Below are 19,087 nucleotides of genomic sequence, written 5' to 3'. Positions count from 1 at the left end.
ACAGAGGAGCCAGAGAGGGTAGCAGTATGGCCTTGGAAGGGCAGCAGTCCTTTCCACTGCATTCTGCTAGACAGCACCTCTTCATGGGACTCTCTGCATAATCTCTTGGCCAGAGGCCTGGAGGCAGCAGGAGGTGAAGGTTTAGGGCTATTTTTGCAATCAGTCTCCCAGGTGGATTTCCCAGCATGGAGCAGGAACTGAGGAAGGGTCTACTTCCTGGATGAGAAGCTCTGGGCACTGTGGACAGAACTTTCCTGTTACATTGTCCTCACCCTTCCTGTCAGGCACAGTTTGGGCAGCCTGGCTCATTGTCAGCTTCCTCCCACCACCATGACTTTAAAGAATCTTCTGGAAAGGTGATGCTAGAGGGAAATTATTCTTATGATTTCCTCACCCCCCTGTCCAGCCCCTCTCATGGGAACCCATCACTGGAAGCGTTTTTAGCACTAAAGCTGCCCATCCAGACAACCCTGACTTTGACCTAGATCACCTGCCAGGAGGTGCTGCCATTTATGGAGACGTTGTCTGTGCTAGGCACACTGGTTGCTCTGTGTGTGTTACTTCATTCAGTCCCCAAAGCGCTCTGTGAGATCCTCCTCATTATCCTCTTCCTCAAGTTGGTGAAATAGTGGACCGACTTCCACGCTAGTAAGTAGAGCCAGGACTGAGACCCAGGCTGGTTTGACCAGGGACACTGCAGAGATCTTTACCCCTGCTCCACGGACTGGAAGACTAAGACCCTTTTAGTCAGGTGACAAACTCCTGCTTCTCCAGCCTCGGAAGGGTTTGGCAGATGAATGCTAAAGTTTTTTTCTTTCTTAAAAAAAATTTTTCCCTTCAAGTTTCCATCTGTTCATGCAGCAACTGAATTGAGGCACGTTCAGGCACCATCTGCGACCACAACCCCACTTCCAAATCTGAAGCATTTTTCCCTCTGTACTTGACATGCGTGATGGTACAGTGGTCCAGAATAAATCACTTATTCTGGATCACCAAAGATGCAGGGCCCTCCACAGGAATTTTTCTGAGGAAGGGGGAAGGAGGAAAAGATTTTGCTAAACTGGAATTTTGTTTTTCAGATGTGGGCCATTTCTTCTGGCTGACATTTCAGTGGGCTTCCATCTGCTGGCTGTGTTTCATGCTGTCTCTTTGTTGTCTCACTTGAGAGTGGGCCATGCACACCGCTAGGCTACTGCATGTATGTGTGTTCACGCACGTGTGTGTGTGTGCGTGTGTGTGCCTGTGAGCCCACACTTCATAACTTCGAAAGCTCTTCTCACTGCTTTTACCCTTGAGGCCCTCACAGCTGCAGGTACACAACCTGGCACTTGGAGACAGTTGACATAGCTTGAAAGATGGAAGAAGTGACAGTTCTGTAGTTTTAAAACTTTCAGGCTTTTTTTTTTTACAGGGTTCAAAGAGCCAGCAGTGAGGCCTGATGTCCTGACCCTCAAATCATTTGTATTTTAGAGTCTGAAAACTGAATTTAGGAATCTGTTTCCCTCCCCACTCCCTCCTGAACTGTCTAATAGTTTTCTGACTGTACCATGGTTAGAGTAAAGTTCCTGTTTTTCTTCTTTTTTCTCTTTTCTTGTCATTTCTGCTCACCAACCTTCCGTGGATCATGTGTCGTCAGTGTGACATCCATGGCTGTTCCCTCCGGTCGCTTAGATGATAGCCAAGTCCTGCCTCGATACAATTCCTCCTTCTCCCCATCTTTCTACTCCCTACCCCGCTTTGCCCAGGAGGCTGCCCCTGCTCACATCTCTGTCTGTGAAAGCAGATGCCCTGGAATTCTCTGAGAGTCAGCTTGAGGTGACATGAGGACTCTCCGTGTCTTCCCCATGCATGTCTCCTCTCGTACACCTTGGCCACGGTGGCCAACACTTGCTGGGTTTCAGAGAGTGCCCTGGATAGAGTCCCATGTGCATGAGCTTAGTAAGCTCTCCTTTTCTGAGCAGGTGGGGGCTTGTTTGTGGGGAAGGTGCTATGCGCATGACCTCCCCTGACAAGGTGGGGCCCTGTGATATCTTCCTGGGCAGGTGTGGAGGATTGGAAGCCACAGTCTGCACAACGAGTTCAGTCCAGGGTCTGGTACCTTCTGATCCCATGACCTGCATTGCTTTCTTGCATTGTTTTCTGGATTGGGGACTAAGGAGGAAGGATAGGATGCAAATAGGCAAGCAAGTGGTGAAATTTCAGCATCATGACCTTTACACAGCACCAGCCCTGGAGGGCACCGAGTGTGGGACAGATCACTTTGCTTCTCTGAACACTCCATAGGTAGAAGCAAGGTGGGGAACAGCAAGTATCCTTATGACCTAATTTTAGAGATGAAGAAATTTAGGTTCAGATAGGTGGGGTGACCTGCTCTAGAATCACCTGATCACCAAATTCTACCCAGACATGTCTTCCAAACCTTCCACTTCATCCCACGTACTCTAGAGAAAGCTTTCCCATGAACCTATCTGCTACTTTGTGCCTCCCACTCAAATTCATACCTTGAAATCCTAACCCCATGGTAATGATTTCAAGAGAAAGGGACTCTGAGAATTGAGTAGATCAGGGAGGAGCAGCTGTGTGAATGGGATTAACTCCCTTCAACAAGATGTTCAAGACCGATTCCTTTTCTTTCTGCCATGATTGGTTAGGGTGAGAATCTGCCAGCACCCTGCCCTTGTACTCCTCCAGTCTCCAGAACTGTAAGAAATGAAGTTTTGTTGCTTAGAAGCCACCTCAGTCTGTGCTACCTCGTTCTAGTAGCCTGATGAAGTAAGGCACCATCTGAATATGCTTTCTTCCTGGGCTCTTCTCTGAGTCACACATGGTATTCACACTCCTCATGTGTGGAGTAGCAGGGCACAGTGTCCAGAGGTACTGACGCTGAAACCAGAAAGACTTAGTGTGAAGGGTCCCTGGCTCTGTGACCCTGCACAGTGGCAATGTTTTCTGTCTGGGATATTTCTGTCACATCTTGTCGTTCAAGAGCCTGTTAGTGGTCACTTCTAGGAAGCCTTTCAGTTCCCACGGCCTTTCATCTTATGTGCTCCTTTGGTCCCATGTGGGATTTTTCTGTCTACACGCAGGCTAGCTTCTTTCCCCTGGGTGTTCCTCAGGTTGGAGGCCGTGACTAGGTCCTCAGAGGAGCCCACAGAACTGGCAGCAGCAGACACTGGACCGGTAAACCAGTTATAATCTTAAAGCAACAAGAGCCTACAGTGTTGTCTGTAGAGTCCAGCACCCTTTCCACTGCCCTTCAGCACAGAGGCCCACCAGCCCTCTGGGACGGGCAGCCCTTCCTGCAACAGTGTGCCCATGAGCATCTGGATGTACCAATCTGCCACCAGCCTGAAGGGGGACAGCTCAGAGAGGAAGGTCAAGACATGCATTTTCTTTTAATTAGAAACTAATGAGCCGTGGTCCCCCAGCTGGTCAGTGTTGTCAGGGCCGTGTCCTGTCAGCTGGAGGCTCAGCCCATGGCCGTCTGTGGCAGGCCTTCTGGGGAGCTGGGGCATGGCTGCTGAGTGCCTATCCAGCTTCTACTCTGTGCAGATCCATGTGCCAGGTCCCCAGCAGAGCCATTTGGTGGGGCCACAGCAGCCTGCCTAGGAAGAACAGGGCTGAATTCTTGGGATAGGAGATACTGTCTTGCTCTCCTCTGACTGTTCTTGCCTTCTTCTTGGCAAGATGGATCTGGGATCTTTTTCCTCCCAGTCCCTATGTAGCTGGGCCTATGTGATGAAAGGTCAGGTATTACTATGGGTGTGATCTCCACATGTGGTTCTCAGTACCTTGGGCAAATGGCAGTGCCCAAAGTACTGTGGCCACTTGCCCATCTTTTCTGAACCCAGGCAGTGGTGACAGTTGCTGGGCACTTTCACCACCTATAAAACAAAGGGAGGAGAATGACCTTCCTTCAGATCAAGGCCAAAGTGTTGCCTCTGCATCAGCAGGGACCTGTCTCTTTAGAAGTGAGAGTGCCCAAAGCCTCTGAGCTGCTGGTGTCCTCGTCTGCCTTTTCTTGGATGTGTTGCCTCCCTATCTTGGTCTTAATTTTCTCATTCACTAAGTGGAACAGTAACAAAACACCTAAGTTCCTATGAAAAAACACCCCCAGAAAACCATTATGCAAAATGGGGACAAGGTTTCTAAGATGTGCTGCACTGTTCTAGCAATGAGTGGTCAGGTATCACCCAGTATGGAGCAACCGAGGGTGTTCCGCCACTGCAAAGAGCAGAGGTGAAGAAGTACTAATGGTTCTTGCTGGTGGGAGTGGGTATTGTAGTGGGGGAGGAGAAGATGACCCACAAATAAACCCTGACACATTTAACCATGTGTGTGTATGTCCAAGTGGGGCTTGGGGGTCAGAATAATGCCCGTTGGGTTTTTCAAACCCACCTCAGGGAAGTGGGGCCCGTAGTGTGGCGGAGAGCAGAGAGGGGGCTCTGTGTAGGTGCTATAGGGGCAGGTTCTCCTGGTTCCTCCTACTGGATGCCATCCGGGTCCTTATGGGCTGGGTGTAGATGGTGGCAAGTTCTGGACATGACCAGGCAGTGAGTTGGGGGCCTGGTCAGCTGTGCCACTGCCTGATGGGGATGTGAAAAGGGGCTCTGTCCAGGGGCCTGAATCTCTTCCCATTTTGCCATCATCTCATGGTCCCCAGTTAGGAAGCTAATGGCCACAGGATCCTATGGCAACAGGAACCTTACACAGTGGTCCATAGGGGGACCCGTGAGCACTGAGTCCAAATCTCTTAAGGTTATTGAAAGGGAGGAGTCAAATGCCAGGAGGCCTGGATTTCAGATCTAGAGATCTTGGGCTTGCCTCTGCCTCTCAGTGTCCCCTAGAGGAGGAGGAGAGATTTGGGCAGACAGTTGCTAAGAGCCTTTTCATCTGTGACATGCTTATGTTCATTAGAAAAAAAAAGCTATTAAAAAAAGAAGAAAGAAACATGAGAAAGTCTCGTCAGTCATCATTTCCCGAGTTTTCTGTGTATTTTTTCATCAGAAGACAAAATGTGATTAGACCATATGTTGGGCTAATTGTTCTCTAAACAGAATTTAAACCTTTGAATATGCTTGCAAGAGCAAGGCAAAGTGAGGCGGGCCGTGGGAGCAGGTTGGGCCGATTCTTCTCTTGGGGTGAGCTGCAGGGTGGCAGCCCCTGGCCCTCAGAACCCTGGGTGGTGCTTGGGCAGGCAGCAGGAGGCCCAGCACAGGGTGCGCCTTCCCTGGTGTAGATTGGGGTGATCCACGGTTCTAGCTTCATTCATTCTCTCTGCAGATATGAATGGAGAGCTCAGCCCAAGCCTGCCTTAGAACTGGATGCTGGGCATGTAGGGTCACCAGGTCAGCTGAGGCCCCTTCCCATAAGCCAGCTGGAGAGACAGGCAAGATGCTGGGGAATTACATCTCCGAGTGACAAGTGTTGGGATTGGAAGGGACACGGCAGGACCGGGGAGGCCAGGCGAAGGTCAGAGGAGTCTAACACTCAGGCAGAGGCTAGGAGGGGAGGGGAGCCAGGCCGAGAGGAGAAGCAGACATTCCTGGAAGAGGGGGCAGCTTGTGTGAAGGCTAGGGCGGGAGGAGCATGGCTGTGAGAGGCCAGGCCTGCTACGAGCTGAGAGAGCACCTGGGAGAGGTGAGGCGCTGTGGGGCTAGGGTCGGCGGGGTCTGGCCTCTGTGGCCAAGGTGGGCAGCACCGACTGGGCCCTGTGTGCCGTAAGGAGAGGCTGAGAAGTACAATGTGGATGCCAGATGACTCGCACCTCTGGGATTCAGTGCCGTGATGAGACGTAGGGTCGGCTGAGGACAGGCACCCTGCTGCTGCTCTCTTTGGATTTCCCCCCGGGGGGACCTGCTGGCCTCCTCAGGCCAGGGCATGCTCCCAGTCTTCTTGGTATGTGAGTGGAGACCAGTCTGTGGCGGGAGTGGGCTCCCGGGAGTGACCCGGCCCCTGATGAATCCAGCCTTCAGGGTACAGATGGGGAACCTGGACATAGGGAGTGTTGGAGGGTAGAAACTGATGTCATTGTCCAGAGAGGCAGCACCACAGGCAGGATCAGAACCTACGCACGCTGTCCCCTGGCTTGCTGTATCCACTCACTTCCCAGCACTGGACAGTGAGCACCTCTGCTGGGGCCTGGCTCCTGTCAACAGCTGGGATGGAGGGTGCTAAGAAAGGGAGAACCTTCCACTTCTGGTCTCAGATGAAGAAAACAGACTTGGGACTTGGGCCTCGGCGGCAGGAGCCTACCCATCCAGAAAGAGCCTGGGATTGCGGGTTCTGCCTTGGTGGAGGCAGAGACGGGAGGCAGTGCCACTGGGCTCCTCCCAGGATGGTGGGTGGGACACCACAAGCCCAGGAGGAAGACAGTGCACGTAGGACCCTGGGGAATAAGTGACAGAACAGCCCAAGCAGGGTGGCTCGGAGTCAAGAGCATTGTTTGTCAGGCTGGGATGCCCCCAGCAGTGTCCTTCCGTCAGTGCTGCCCACTGCTGAGATGGTGGCTGAGACGAAGGAGGGCCGACAGATGCACTCAAATATGGTTTGGTTCAAAGAATGAGCTTAATTAGGCATTTAAGCCCATGGTTGTGAGCCCAAAGATTTTTGGTGTGTGATCCAGGAACGATATTGAGGATCTTTTACAGAGGAATATTCAGAAAGTTGGAAGCTATAAAGCAGATGGTCCCATTGCTAAATCTGACCTTACTCCCCCACCTCCCGGGTAGGTGCAGTGGGTCTACTCACTGGCAGGTCTGGCACAGGTGCCTTGCAGGCTGTTCTTCCGTGCAGAGCAGCAGGTCCTCAGCTAGCCTGGGCCTGGGAGTTGGGGGATAGTCCAGGCCTCAGGCCACCCTCGGCCTCCTAGACGGGCTGGCAGGGCCAGTGCTGCTGCATGACAAGGTGTCTGGGTCCCCGGCTAAGCAGCTGAGATCCTCTTAGTAAGAACAAAAGGCTGCAGAAGTCAGTGCTAGAGGCTCTGAGGGAGCCCCTGGGATCAGACCCTGCGCCCTCACCAAGGGGAGCTCTCTGCCTTAGCAATGCTGCTCAGGGGACTCATATATCACTAAAACAGGCTCTTCTCATTGCCACTTCATTGTCCAGAGAGGCAGCACCTGTGGGATGCTTTTTTGGAGTGGCAGCCCTGTGCCCACAGAGGCCTCCTCCTCTCCTGGGGGTTGAACCCAACACCTTTGAATTGAGATGCGATTCCCACCTTTTTACAGTGTTTTGTATTTTGAGACAAGGTCTTGCTAGATCTCTAAATTGCTGGGCTGGGCTCAAATCTCCTGCTTCAGCCTGCCAGGGTGCTAGGATTCGTCATAAACTACCACACTTGGCTCCTTGGGCCTTTTGCCCAGGGTTTGCGGACTGAACCCTCCTGAGCTTCCTCTGTGAATGGGGTCTTCACGTCAATGGAGGGACACTCCTGAGTGGCTTTCACTCCTTGAAAGAGGGGACCTCTCTGTGAGAGGGCCTCTTACAGTATGGTATAGGCAGTACCGAGAGCCCTGGCTGCTCCCGGGGGAGGCCCACAGACGTGTTCTCCAATCCAATAAGACCTGGCTGCTGTCTTGTAACACAGTGGCAGACAGACAGAAGATTCATTCTACTTACAGATGTTCCAAGACGCAGGGTGCTGAGAGCCAGGTGAAACGCTGTGAGGGGTCAGGCTGAGCCTTGCCAAGATCCTGCAGAGATATGGCCTCCGTTCCAGGGAAGGGGAACTAAGGCACATGACTGGCTTGGACTGAAGTCTCCCCAGTCTTTGCTTCAGGGCAAGCAGGTAGTCCAAGTGCCCCCAGGCTGTATCTTGCAGCGCAGTGCCAGGTGTGCCTGCTGCCACCTGGCATCTCTGCAGCGTAAATGTGGATGTTTAGCTTCCTGCCTGCTCCTGGGAATGCTGGGGCCTGGACCGTGAGGTTGCCCCTTTCCTGCCATGCTGCCTCCATTCTCCCATAGAGGTATTGAGGTCTGGAGAGGGCAGGGGAATCCTACAAGCTTGGGGAGTGCAGTTGGAGAGGAGGGGACATATGCTGGGGAGCACCCTCTTTTTCTGGAGTTTGCTAAGGAGTGGCCAGGGATGCAGGGCAGTCCTGAGGACCAACAGGCAGGGATCCATTTGTTCAGTCCGTGACTGCAGTTGGATGTCACTAGACTGAGGGGTTTCCTGGGGGCCAGGGCATGGGCAGAGAGGGACTGCAGGACGCAGAGGGCAGAGGCTCAGGTGATTTGTCCTGACACCCAAAGCTGAGGAGCAGATGCCTCCTGGTAGCAGCGATGGGCTGTTCTGTATCCTGGCTCTGTATCACCCACAGTGGGCCTTGTGGAAATTTCTGCACTGCTCTAGTCTTCTGCCCCTGGAGAAGCTGATAATCACATTGCAAGTGAAATCCTTCATTTTGCGCAGAGCCTGGCACACAGGAGGCCCTCACTCAGTGTTCTCACTGACGGTTTCCGCAGGGCATGGAGGCAGCTGTGATAGGGTGACAGAGCTCTCATTTGGAGACTGAGGCCTGCTCTGGCCCATCTCTGCTGTTAGCAGAAGGCAAAGGCAAAATTATATCTTGGGAGACACAGGGAGCTATGTAAAGACTTCCTGATGTGTGGCTGTTCAGAAAGGTCTTCTTTGAAGCTCTTTGAAGACAAAAGTAATGACGTTAGAAGGGCAAGATGACCAAAGTGTCCCCTCTGCACCACCCTGCCTACTCTGGGCCAGCATCGATCTGGACTCCTATTGGCCCAGCTGTGCCCCATGCACCAGAGGCCGACAGGGCTCACAGGTAGGTGAGGCTTTGGAGGTCTTGACCAGAAGAGGAGAAGGCAGGAAGGGCCGAGGATAAGCTGGGAGATCTCAGGAAAGTGTCTTCTGCAGTCCAGGAGAGCCGAGTCAGCCTGTGAAGATAGGCGCCCCAGCAGTAGGAATCTGCATGCTGGACACACAGCCCTTAGTCTGTCTTAGGATTTTTGATCTAATCCATTTTATCGCTCAGGACAGGAGGGATAACAGAGGGAGAGTCTGCTAACATTGGGCTTGGCGGGAGCCTTGGGGGGTCCTTTGAGGATTGGACACACAGCGACACGGCTGAAGCCCCTAAGGACAGAGCCAGCACCCAGAGGGGCAGGGTGTGCCGCCAGTGACCGCAGAAGAGCACGGTAACTTCATTCCACTGCTGTCCCCCCTCTGGGCCACCTGGGAGCTCAGTGGACATGGGGCTTCCCTCAAGGAGAATCGGGAACGCAGAAGAGGTTGGGTGGTGTGTTCAAGGTCACATTGCCTGCTTAGACTAAAAGCAGAGGAGATATCTCAGCTTAAAGAGCTGCTCCCTCCTTCCTTCCTTCCCTCCTAGGGTTGTCTGTGTGTGAGAGGAATATGAATCACCAGGAGACTCGGAAAGAGCAGCACCCTGCCTCCTGCTTCTGTCTCCCAGGGTGAGAAGCACGTTTCTCCGCCTACTCCCTGCCATCCCCAGAGACAGGACTGGGTGTGTGGGAGGTGCGAGCTGGTGGACTCTGTTGGTGGTCTGGTTTTGCTGTTACTGTCTCCTGCTAGTGACAGCAGGCTGGGCCAGCAGACATGGAATCCTGCCCAACCCTGTGTCCAGAGGCCAGGCCGACTGCCAGGGCTGGTTGTAAGGGTAATGTTGCTGCCATGGAGCAGCTCTGGGAGGCCCAGCTGGGGTGTGTCTCGTGTCCCTCCGTGCCCTTGTGCCAGCTGGAGCTCCCTTAGGCTGTGATGGTGTGGCTCACTCCATCCTAGGGCCGAGCACTCAGTCTGCTGCAGACCCTGTCTTTGCCATGCCCACATCTGCTTGGCACCATCCCTCTTTCCCTCTTTCCTGTGGATCATCCTGGCTACAGGAGTGCAGAGGACCTAGCTGAAGTCAATGTCCCTGTATCCAGGGACGGGCCAGAGTGGGTCCATGTGTCATCCTCAGCCTGCTCCTTCAAAGAGGGACAGCCCAAGACCCTTTCTGTCCTATCTCCCCGGCATGTCCTTAGCCGCAACCCGCCCACTGCTACACTCTGTTCGGGCTGATTCCCTTGCTTTCCCGGATACTTCCTGGGATCACCATCCACACAACATCCTTATATCACATCCTCCCCTGGGTCTGGGCTGGGGCAGCTGGCTGGCATCTGAGTGGCTCATGCTGTACTCCGTAGACCAGCATCATGAAGCAACCCCTGCTCTCTGGGTTTCCGGGGATGACTAAGGCTGTGCCTTCCTCCGAACGCTTGATCCTCCGTAACCGTGGAGCTCCTCCTGTAGCCAGGACATAAGATGAGGACAGCCCAGCACCTGCACGAGTGCACACATTCATACACACGCCACACGCACAGCAGTCCCCTCTGCCATTCCTTGCAGCTGTGACATTTGACTGGAACCAGACTTTCTGTTCTACCAAAGCTTTTTGAGGGTTCTAGTAACCTGAGTGTCTCAGAGAAGAGCATAAGAACGCTTTTTCTAAAAAGAGTCCTCCCCAAGGAGTCACCACTGACAGTGAGGCTTGCTGTGCCACCTTGACCGGGGAGAGTTCGAAGGGGTGAGTCATATCCATACTGGCAGGTGACATACCGGGCATGTCACTGCTCTGATTGATGGGTTCTGATCTAATAAAGAAGCTGGTACCTCAGGCCTGGAGATCAATAGTCAAGGAAAAGCAATTCTTAAAAAACAAAACAGTAATAGCACATGCACTTTCAATTAGATCAACAGAGCGGATGGCAAAAGCCCTGCCCGGAGGGAGAGGGATTGTATGCCCGGGGATCTTCCGACAAGAGCTCTTCCCAGGGAGGCACCCCTGTCCCCTGCCCTTGGGATAAACTAGGAAAATAACTGCAAACTCTGGGGAATTGAATGAGGTCAAACCTCAATTTCCGGAATACAGAATAATCATTGTCATCCTTAAAGAACAAACATCCTGAAAAAGGCCAGCCTGTGCATATCTAGTCTCTCTCCGTCTCCCTTCCCTCCCTTCCTCTTTTCTTTCCTCTCTCCTTTGTCCCATTCACTTTTTTTCCTTCCCACATTCTTCCTTTTTTTGTTTTGGGTACTGGGGACCTTGTGCTTTCGAGGCAGGCGGTGGAACCGCTGAGCTAAATCCCCGGCCCTCCACACTCTTCCTTTCCCTTCTCTTGAAGAACAAAGAACAGAAGGACTGTAGCAGTAAGTGCTGGGCAGGTTGGGCTCTTGGTGTGGCATGATGGAATTTCATCTGGGAGGGGTACTGGAGTCTTCCTCTGGAGGGTCCTGGGGGGTCCTCAGTGGCTCATCTCACCAGACGCTTGGCTGAATGTGTAAGGATCCCTGCACTGTGGGGGTGCTGACATTTAGGGAGTTTGTAAACCTACGAGTTTCTGGGTGCGAGTCTGAGAAGTAACTTTGGAGGAGTGCAGTTTCTGCTTACAGGGGGACTCTCTGGCATAGCCTACAGACAGCAGGAGGGAGGACACGGCCTAGGGGTCTGTAGTCTACCAGCCCCTAGTTCCCCAGGAGCATGAGGTTGGCTAGACCACTCTCCAGGGCCTGGCACTAGGACCAGCAGCACCCAGGGGTGTGTGAGCAGGGGGTGACCTGGAGCTCGGGGAAGAGGGGAGCCTCTCTCTGATGGAGGCCTCGGTGCAGTGCTCAGGCCTCTGGAGCCTGCTTCTCTTTCTCCTGCTTCCCTAGGCCCTGCTACCTCTGGTGCCCATGTCTACGTCTTCCAGCTTAGGCACTGCCAGAGATCTCAAGGCTAGAGGTTTTAGTGTACAAGTATCTTGTTCAAGGTTTCATTTCCGGAACCCACCGTAGTGTCTGGCCTGCAAGAGGTATTTATTAGACAGTGCTGCATTAGGAAACCGGGCAGATGGACTCTTCCCAGGTTCTTTTTGGAGATGGGGAACATTGCTCCCTTAAGACCTCCATCATTCACTTTTCTAAGAGATTTTCTTCCAGGTAATAGTGCAATCTCAGAGGAATGGCCCTAAGATCTTCTTGGGATACATACACTATATATATCTATATCTATCTATGTATATCCTGTCGGGTCAGCAGGCAGTGTAGATCTTCCTAAGCCAGTCGGGGAGAGCAGTACATAATTAGATATCATTAAATGGACTCAGTCACATCCAACTTCATTACCACAAACGCCTGTTGAACTTGAGTAATTGCTGGGACTTGGCAGGAAGATGCAGTCTCAAGGGAGAGGTTCTGTGAGCAAGGGGTACTGGGTGGCCTAGTGTTCTGGCCCGGCCAGGTTGGCCTGGGTGCCTTCCTTGCAGTTAGGAGAGGGCTTTAAACCAGTATGGTACTGGCCTGCACAAGTGCTCTGCCCCAGGAGCCTGCAGCCAGTGAGGTGTCTGGTCACAGGACGGAGAGGCTGAGGCACTTTGCAGGGTACAGGCAGGGGACTCTGCTGTCCTGAGGGAGTGGCTAGCCCCTGTGCCACTGTGCAGGGCCAGGGCCAGGCGACTAGGGGTAGGAGTAAAGCAGGAAGGTGCCATCCAGCGGAGAGGCCTCACATTAAGGAGTGGAGAGCACACTGCTCTTTGAAGGGGCTTGCAGGGGAATCTGTGTTTAAACTCTTGAATATCTCCCTCACTGAGGCCTCAAATTCCACGTTTAGATTCAGCCTTGGGGTTAAACAAGGTTTCTCTTAAAATGCAGATTTTCTAGGATGGCTGTGGAATACCTGATGGTGTCTTATCTTTCCCTCCAGAGGACATCCCCTAAGCTGATGCTGGCTTTTCATCTCTGCACCAGCGTGGCCTGTGCCTGACTGCTGCGGGATGTTTGTTGAGTGAATGAGTGATGGGCACATTATGGGCTGGTGGGACTGGTTTCCTAGGGTTAAAGAAGCAGGAGGGTGCCGATAACAAATGCTGTCTTCACCATGCTCCTTTGGACCCCTCGGAAGGGGAGAAAAATCATGTTGAAACGACGGACTCCTCTGTATGTGGCATTTTCTTCAGCCTCCCTGAGGTTTTAGATCACTGCATCCCTTCCTCATTTCTAGGAGATTGTTCAGACCGGCAGAACACCAGTTCCCTCCAGGGAGGGCACATGCTTGTGCAGACAGGCGAGCTCGCAGCACATAGGAGGGTGCTTCGCAGCAGCTGCAGGGTAAGATGCTGATAGTCAGAAGCAAAGGAATAAGTTGACAAGAAGGTGCATGAATTATGTGATTCCAATTTCAGTGGCCAGACTGTGAGAAACAGACAGACACAGTCAGAGGGACAAGGGGCACCTCCTCTGGCCTTGCCTCCCATCTGTCAACCGGTGGGCCCACCGCAGACCTGCTCCACTGGCCCCGGGGAGGAGAGAAGAGGAAGGGCGAGGTGCAGAGTCATGGGCCATCTTTCTGTTGGCTTTTTTGGCCAGTCCTAGCCCCTCAGGCCATCCTGGTCAGTCTCCTCCCTGTAGGGCCTCCCATCTCATCAGCACCTGCCCCAGGTGTGGAAAAGCAGTTTGCTGATCTTCACCAGCTTGAGGTCCATGGCAACCCCTGGCAGTTCTGTGCCTGCTGTGTTTAGACTCCTGAGCTCAGAGTCCTGCTGTCACTTGTGTTTCCTGCACCCAAACAGCTGGAAATCAATGCATTTATCTGTGAAATCCTATAGATAAGAGAGGGGGGAGGAAGGGAGGGTGAGAGAGAAAGAGAGAGAGAGAGAGAGAGAGGCCAAGATACAGAGATAGAGACACAGAAATTGATTCTGTGTGCCTGTGTTCTTATGCCTGTGATTTCATCTGCATCCCCGTGTGAGTTCATGATTCCCTCTGTGCATATGCTCACATCTGAGTCTGTGCACACTACAAATGCCTGCTTTTGTATATGCCTGTGTGTGTCCTTGTGTGTGCCTATGCCCGTGTGAGTTCCTGCGAGTCCAAGCGCGTGTGCTTCCTAAACACTGAGCACAGCGGCTCCCTCCTCAGGAAGTTATCTCCTCCCTCCCGCTTCGTGAATTCATCTTTTCCCCACCAACTTCATCTGGTGTGGAGACCCACCTTCTGTCCCGTGGGAGGCGGGTGCTGCCCCAAGGAACAGACCTCATCAGTCCTGATAAGGGCGGAGAGGGCAGAGCTGGAAGTGGAGGTGAGAAGCATTCTGTTTCCTTGATTTCAGACCCAAATCAGCCTCTCATTTTGCTTACCCTTTCTGATTCTTTTTTCCCGCACAATGGTAAAATGGGATTCTGCTGGTTCTATCATCCAGTTTGTGGGCTGATTAGTTGAGGTGGTAATGTTAAGCATCACAGGGGCAGGGCAGAAGATTTTGGCACCTTCAGGTACAATACACTGACTGGATGTCCTCCTAGGGTGCTGAGAAAGAACTCAACCTTAGGGGGTTTTCTTGTTGCGTCTGGGGTGAGAGATAAAAGTAAGAAGAGTCCCAGGTTCTGGAGAATTTTGTCTGCCTGCGTGAACACGCCATACACCTTTATTATTGATGTTAATAGCACATAATGATCACAATTAGTAATGATAACAGCTACGATGACAACAGCTGACAGTCCTTTCTGTGTGTCAGTCTGAATTATTTGCAACACTGTAATCCATTATTTCCTATCGCCCTGGGAAACCACCCTGTGAGGTGGGCTGTTACTACTCCATTTATAAATGAGGAAATGGAGCTATATGTCTGCCTATATGATTACATCATTTATAATATGAAAATCAAGAGAGACTCTGTGGGAAGACATGGTGGGAAAGCAGGGGATTGCAGCCGGGAGTTTTAGGGTAGTATTTGTGAACACAAGCAAGTCGCTTTCTTGACCTCTTTCCACGTGATGATTTATTTTTCAGCCCAGGACAGTGATGGTGAGCCTATCTCATGTGTGTTATTATTATTATTTTTAAGACAAAAGATGCTAACGTGTATTTTTGTGGACTAAACAGTACATAAGTTGAATTGCAGTGTTGGCACTTTGTGATAAATAAGTGGCTTTGGGGTTGCACTTTGGATGCTTGGTCTCAAAAAGGTTCACCATCACTGGCCTAGGTGTTTTCCACATCTCTGCAGCACCTCTCACTGCATCCTTTCTTTGCCTAGGTGCTGGGACTGCCCCGTCACACCAGGCAGAACTGGGCTCCAGGGAGAGGGCTGTTGTTTTGCACAGCAGAGGCCTCCATTAATCTGCTTCAGCTGCTTGCTAGGCAGGTGGCTCTCAGACCACCGGGGAAGCCCATTATGGCAGGAGATGCCGTTCATTCGTCACTGCTCTTCCCTCCTAGACCCAGATTAGTGACATTGCCTCTGACAGCTCCAAGCACGCTAATGTCATTACTGCCCAGCCCAGGAGTGCCCCTAGAGTTAAAGACCTGGTGCTGCTTTGATTTTAAGCTCCCGTTTTTCAGGGAGTGTGTAATGCTGCCATTTGAAATCACATTGGGTTGAAACTTGAGAGAGAGGAAAAGAGAGAGAGAGAGGGAGAGAGAGAGCTTGGCTGTATTTGGAAATAAAGATGAGAATAAAATTACTGATTTGTCCCAAGCCTTTCCCAGGAACTTTGAGTAGGCTGAAGGGTCAGGTTCAAGGTAGAATCAGGGTGCCTTGGAGAAGGGCCCCAGAGCTCCCATGGCTGAGGCACCTATGGAATTTACTCATTTTCCTATCCGCACTCCACACGTGAATGCTCTTAGCCTCTGGTTGCTCACAGCTGGGCCATTTTCTGAAGTGGACCAAGGCCCATTCTGCTCAGGGGATGCGGCAAAGCCTCCCCGCTTCTCTAGGGAATGGTGCTGGGTTTTTTTTGTTTTTTGTTTTTTTTTTTTTTAAATCTCGGATGCCTCTAGGAGGTCACCTGGCCAGCTGGAGCTTTGTAATTACACCAGGAATGCCGCGTTTCTGTTCCATTCTAATGGGACTATTCGTGGTTTGGGTCTCCCTTTCCTCTTCACACTGGGACTCTTGCTTCCATTTTTCTTTAGCCACTCGCATATTTTTTCCCTTGCTTGTCTGTTCCTGTCTGTCTGTCTGTCCACCTGGGGGCCTGCCTCTATCCCCCTGATTATCCTCTCTCCTTCCCTCTTCCTGCCTTGAGCCCCCGCTTTCTCATTTCTTGTCTCTTCCCTGCTCACTGTCTTCTGTTTTATTCATTTAACAAACACTCCCGTGGCCCTTACTGCATCCCAGGCATGGCTCTATGCGCTTTCCAAATATTAACGCATGTTAGCCTCAAGAACCTCTAGGAAGTACAGGACTGTGGTTGTCTTTGTTGTACACTGGAAACCAAGGTGAGGAAAGGCAAGCATCTGCCAAAGGACACATAGGAAGTGAGTGGTAACACTGAGTTTACAAATCTGTAGAGTCTGTGCTCCCTTCCTCTGTGTTTTTCAGAAAAGACAAACTCACAAGCGTACAAATAACAAAATCAAAGTTAATGCCTGTTTATAGCAGTGCAATTCACGAAAGCGAAGTTCTGGAAACAGCCTAGGTACCCTTCAGCAGGAGTGGATAAAGAAAATGTGGCATGGATATGATATGGAATATTGCTCAGCCAAAAAGAAGAATTGAATCATGTTGTTTGCGGGGAAATAGATGGACCTGGAGACTATAAATGTTACATGAAACAAGCCAGACAAAGAAAATTAAATATCCCATACTTTCTCTTAAATGAGAAACCTAAAATATAAACAGAGAGTAAAATAAAGAAGGGATAATTGACACAGGAAGGCAGACATTTTGGAGATGGAGAAGGGGATCAAGAGAAAGGAGGAGAGGGGAGGGGAGGGAAGGGAGTAAAGGGAACAAACATGACCAAGACACGAGCCCCCAGATGAAGGTATTATGTATTGCAAACATACACTGATTTAAAAAGAGATGATAGACTGTTAACGTCTGGCCACCGGGACTCAAGTCTCAATGCTTCTTGGCCCGGGTGACTGTTTCTGGGTCTTTGGTCCTCCCAGTCCCCACCTGTGCAGCCTGTCCCAAGAGATCCTCTGTCTACCAGGTTACACTGAGCTTTAGCAGTGGGATCCAAAGTGCTCTTTGCAAGTTTGAGGACCTCAGGGGCCAGGGACCAGCAGCAAGCTGGGAAGAGAGGTTGGTGCCTCTCTTTCTTGCTGGGTTCTGGTAAATGCACAGAAAGCTCTGGACAAGCCTCTTCCCGCTGACCCTCCAAGTGTGGGTTGTCCCAAGGGGCCATCCAGCTCCCCTCCCCCAGCAAGACTTAACCCTTGACATGCCATATTGCCGATCCTTAAAAATCTTTCATAAACTTTTAGACTGAGAGGGCCACCTGCTAGGGCTCAGCAGAATACCCCACCTACTTCAGTGACAGAGGCAGAGACTCTGGATTCCATTTAAAGATTAAAATCTAAGACCTGAGGGTGGAGGTTAATCAATTTGTTTAGAGTTATTCCACTAAACAGTGTGAGGGCTCATTCAATGCAGGCCTACTTGGGTCTAAGTCTATGTGCGTCTCAGCCACACATGAAGAGCCTCTGTGACATAGGGTAATAGTAAGGTAGATTAACTGCTTTAAAAAGTATCTCCCAAATCCCAGGGGATTTAACATGTAGGTTTTCTTACAAGTCCTGAAAGAGACCAGTGTATGCATAACTGGTCAACTGGCTTTCTTAGGTAGCTGTCCTCCAAGCAGTGACTCAGAGACCCAGGCTCTTTTCACATCACTGTTCTCACTGTGGACTTCAAATTCCTCTGCTAGATTGTGCATGCCTACCCAGACATGAGGAAAGAGTGGAAGGTTGTGTGGGAGGTTTTCATGGGCTGGGCCTGTACGTAGAGCCCATCACTTCTACAACCCTCCATTGGCCAGATTTTCAACACCAAGTACAAAGGAAATTGGTAAATCCCATCTGATTTTGTACTCCAAAGAGTAAACAAAAATAGTTCGGCACATAACCAGCTAGTATCTTTCACACAATGCTCCAGTGAGTATATTCTGTTTCATCTCCTATGACTTCTTTTTGGTCATGATTGTATTATTTGCTCACAGTTTTTTGCTCCCTCCCCACTCTTGCTATGGCTTGCTCTTGGCAGGGCATACTTCCGCATCCCTCTGACTTTGGTCTTGGCCATATGACTTGCTATAAACAATGGGATGTGAGTAGATGCAAAGCATGTCATACTTAGCCTGAGACCTTCAAAGGGGCCTTTTCACTTCTGCTTTGCACTTGAGAACAGTATTATCTAGGTAGCTGCTGCTCCTTCAGCCTGAGTCCTGGAAAGAGAGACATGTGGATGACTTGACTTTGATGAAATCTAATACAGAGATGCTTTGGCCAACCAGTAAGTCTCTGAAGAAGAAACAGATGCTTGTTGTAACTGTTACTGTGTTGGAGCTGTTTGTTACACAGCATTTTGGTGATACTAGCTGACCTAGATAACCTACTGCTGCAATACAATTATGACCACAAATTCTCAGTGTACTCTGCTTTCTTTCATGTCTATGTTGACATCTGCTGTTGCTCCCCATTAAAAGCCTTTGTTTATGACTTCTTCAGAGACAGGCCACAGATGGACTCTTTCATAATGCTCCCAGTTCCTGGGTGCTCAGAAGAGGTAGAGACTGCTGTATAAATCTTGTCCACATTTTGTCTTGGTTACCCTGCATTTCTGCACTTGGAGGAGATGGTGCTTTGGAAGGCAAGAGCCACGTTAACTTCTTTCCTCCAGCTGCTACTCGTGTGTCCTACTTGCAGTAGATGCTCAGACAATATTTGCTAAGCTGGATTGATTTGAATGTCTGTCTCCTTATAGTGGGAGGCCCATAAGGGCACATCAAGTGCTGGCAGGTGTCCCTGGCAGTGCTGGCCTCCATGCTTGTGCTTAGATGATAGATCTGTCATTGCCCATGAGGATGAGAGGCTGGGCTGCCTCCAGCACTCTTGGCTGAAGGCCTGGGCTCAGCAAGAATGTGATCACTCTCACTCTCCCCCAGCTCTTGGCATCCAGAACCCATGTCAGGAGGGAATGATGCTGCCTCATACACCTTGGCCCAGGCATTCCTTGGGGAAGCCAGCAGGTTGCATTACAATAGTCCCCAGCTGCCACAATCCTGGTGCTGTCATTCTCAGAGCACAGGCCATAGCTCAGGTCCTGACTCTGCACCAGAGGAAAGTCTTTTGTGCAACAAG

This window comes from Fukomys damarensis, unplaced genomic scaffold (assembly GCF_012274545.1).
Source record: "Fukomys damarensis isolate Sample0158 unplaced genomic scaffold, DMR_v1.0_HiC HiC_scaffold_19, whole genome shotgun sequence".
Lineage (NCBI taxonomy): Eukaryota > Metazoa > Chordata > Mammalia > Rodentia > Bathyergidae > Fukomys > Fukomys damarensis.
Note: the sequence above shows the minus strand (reverse complement) of the source record.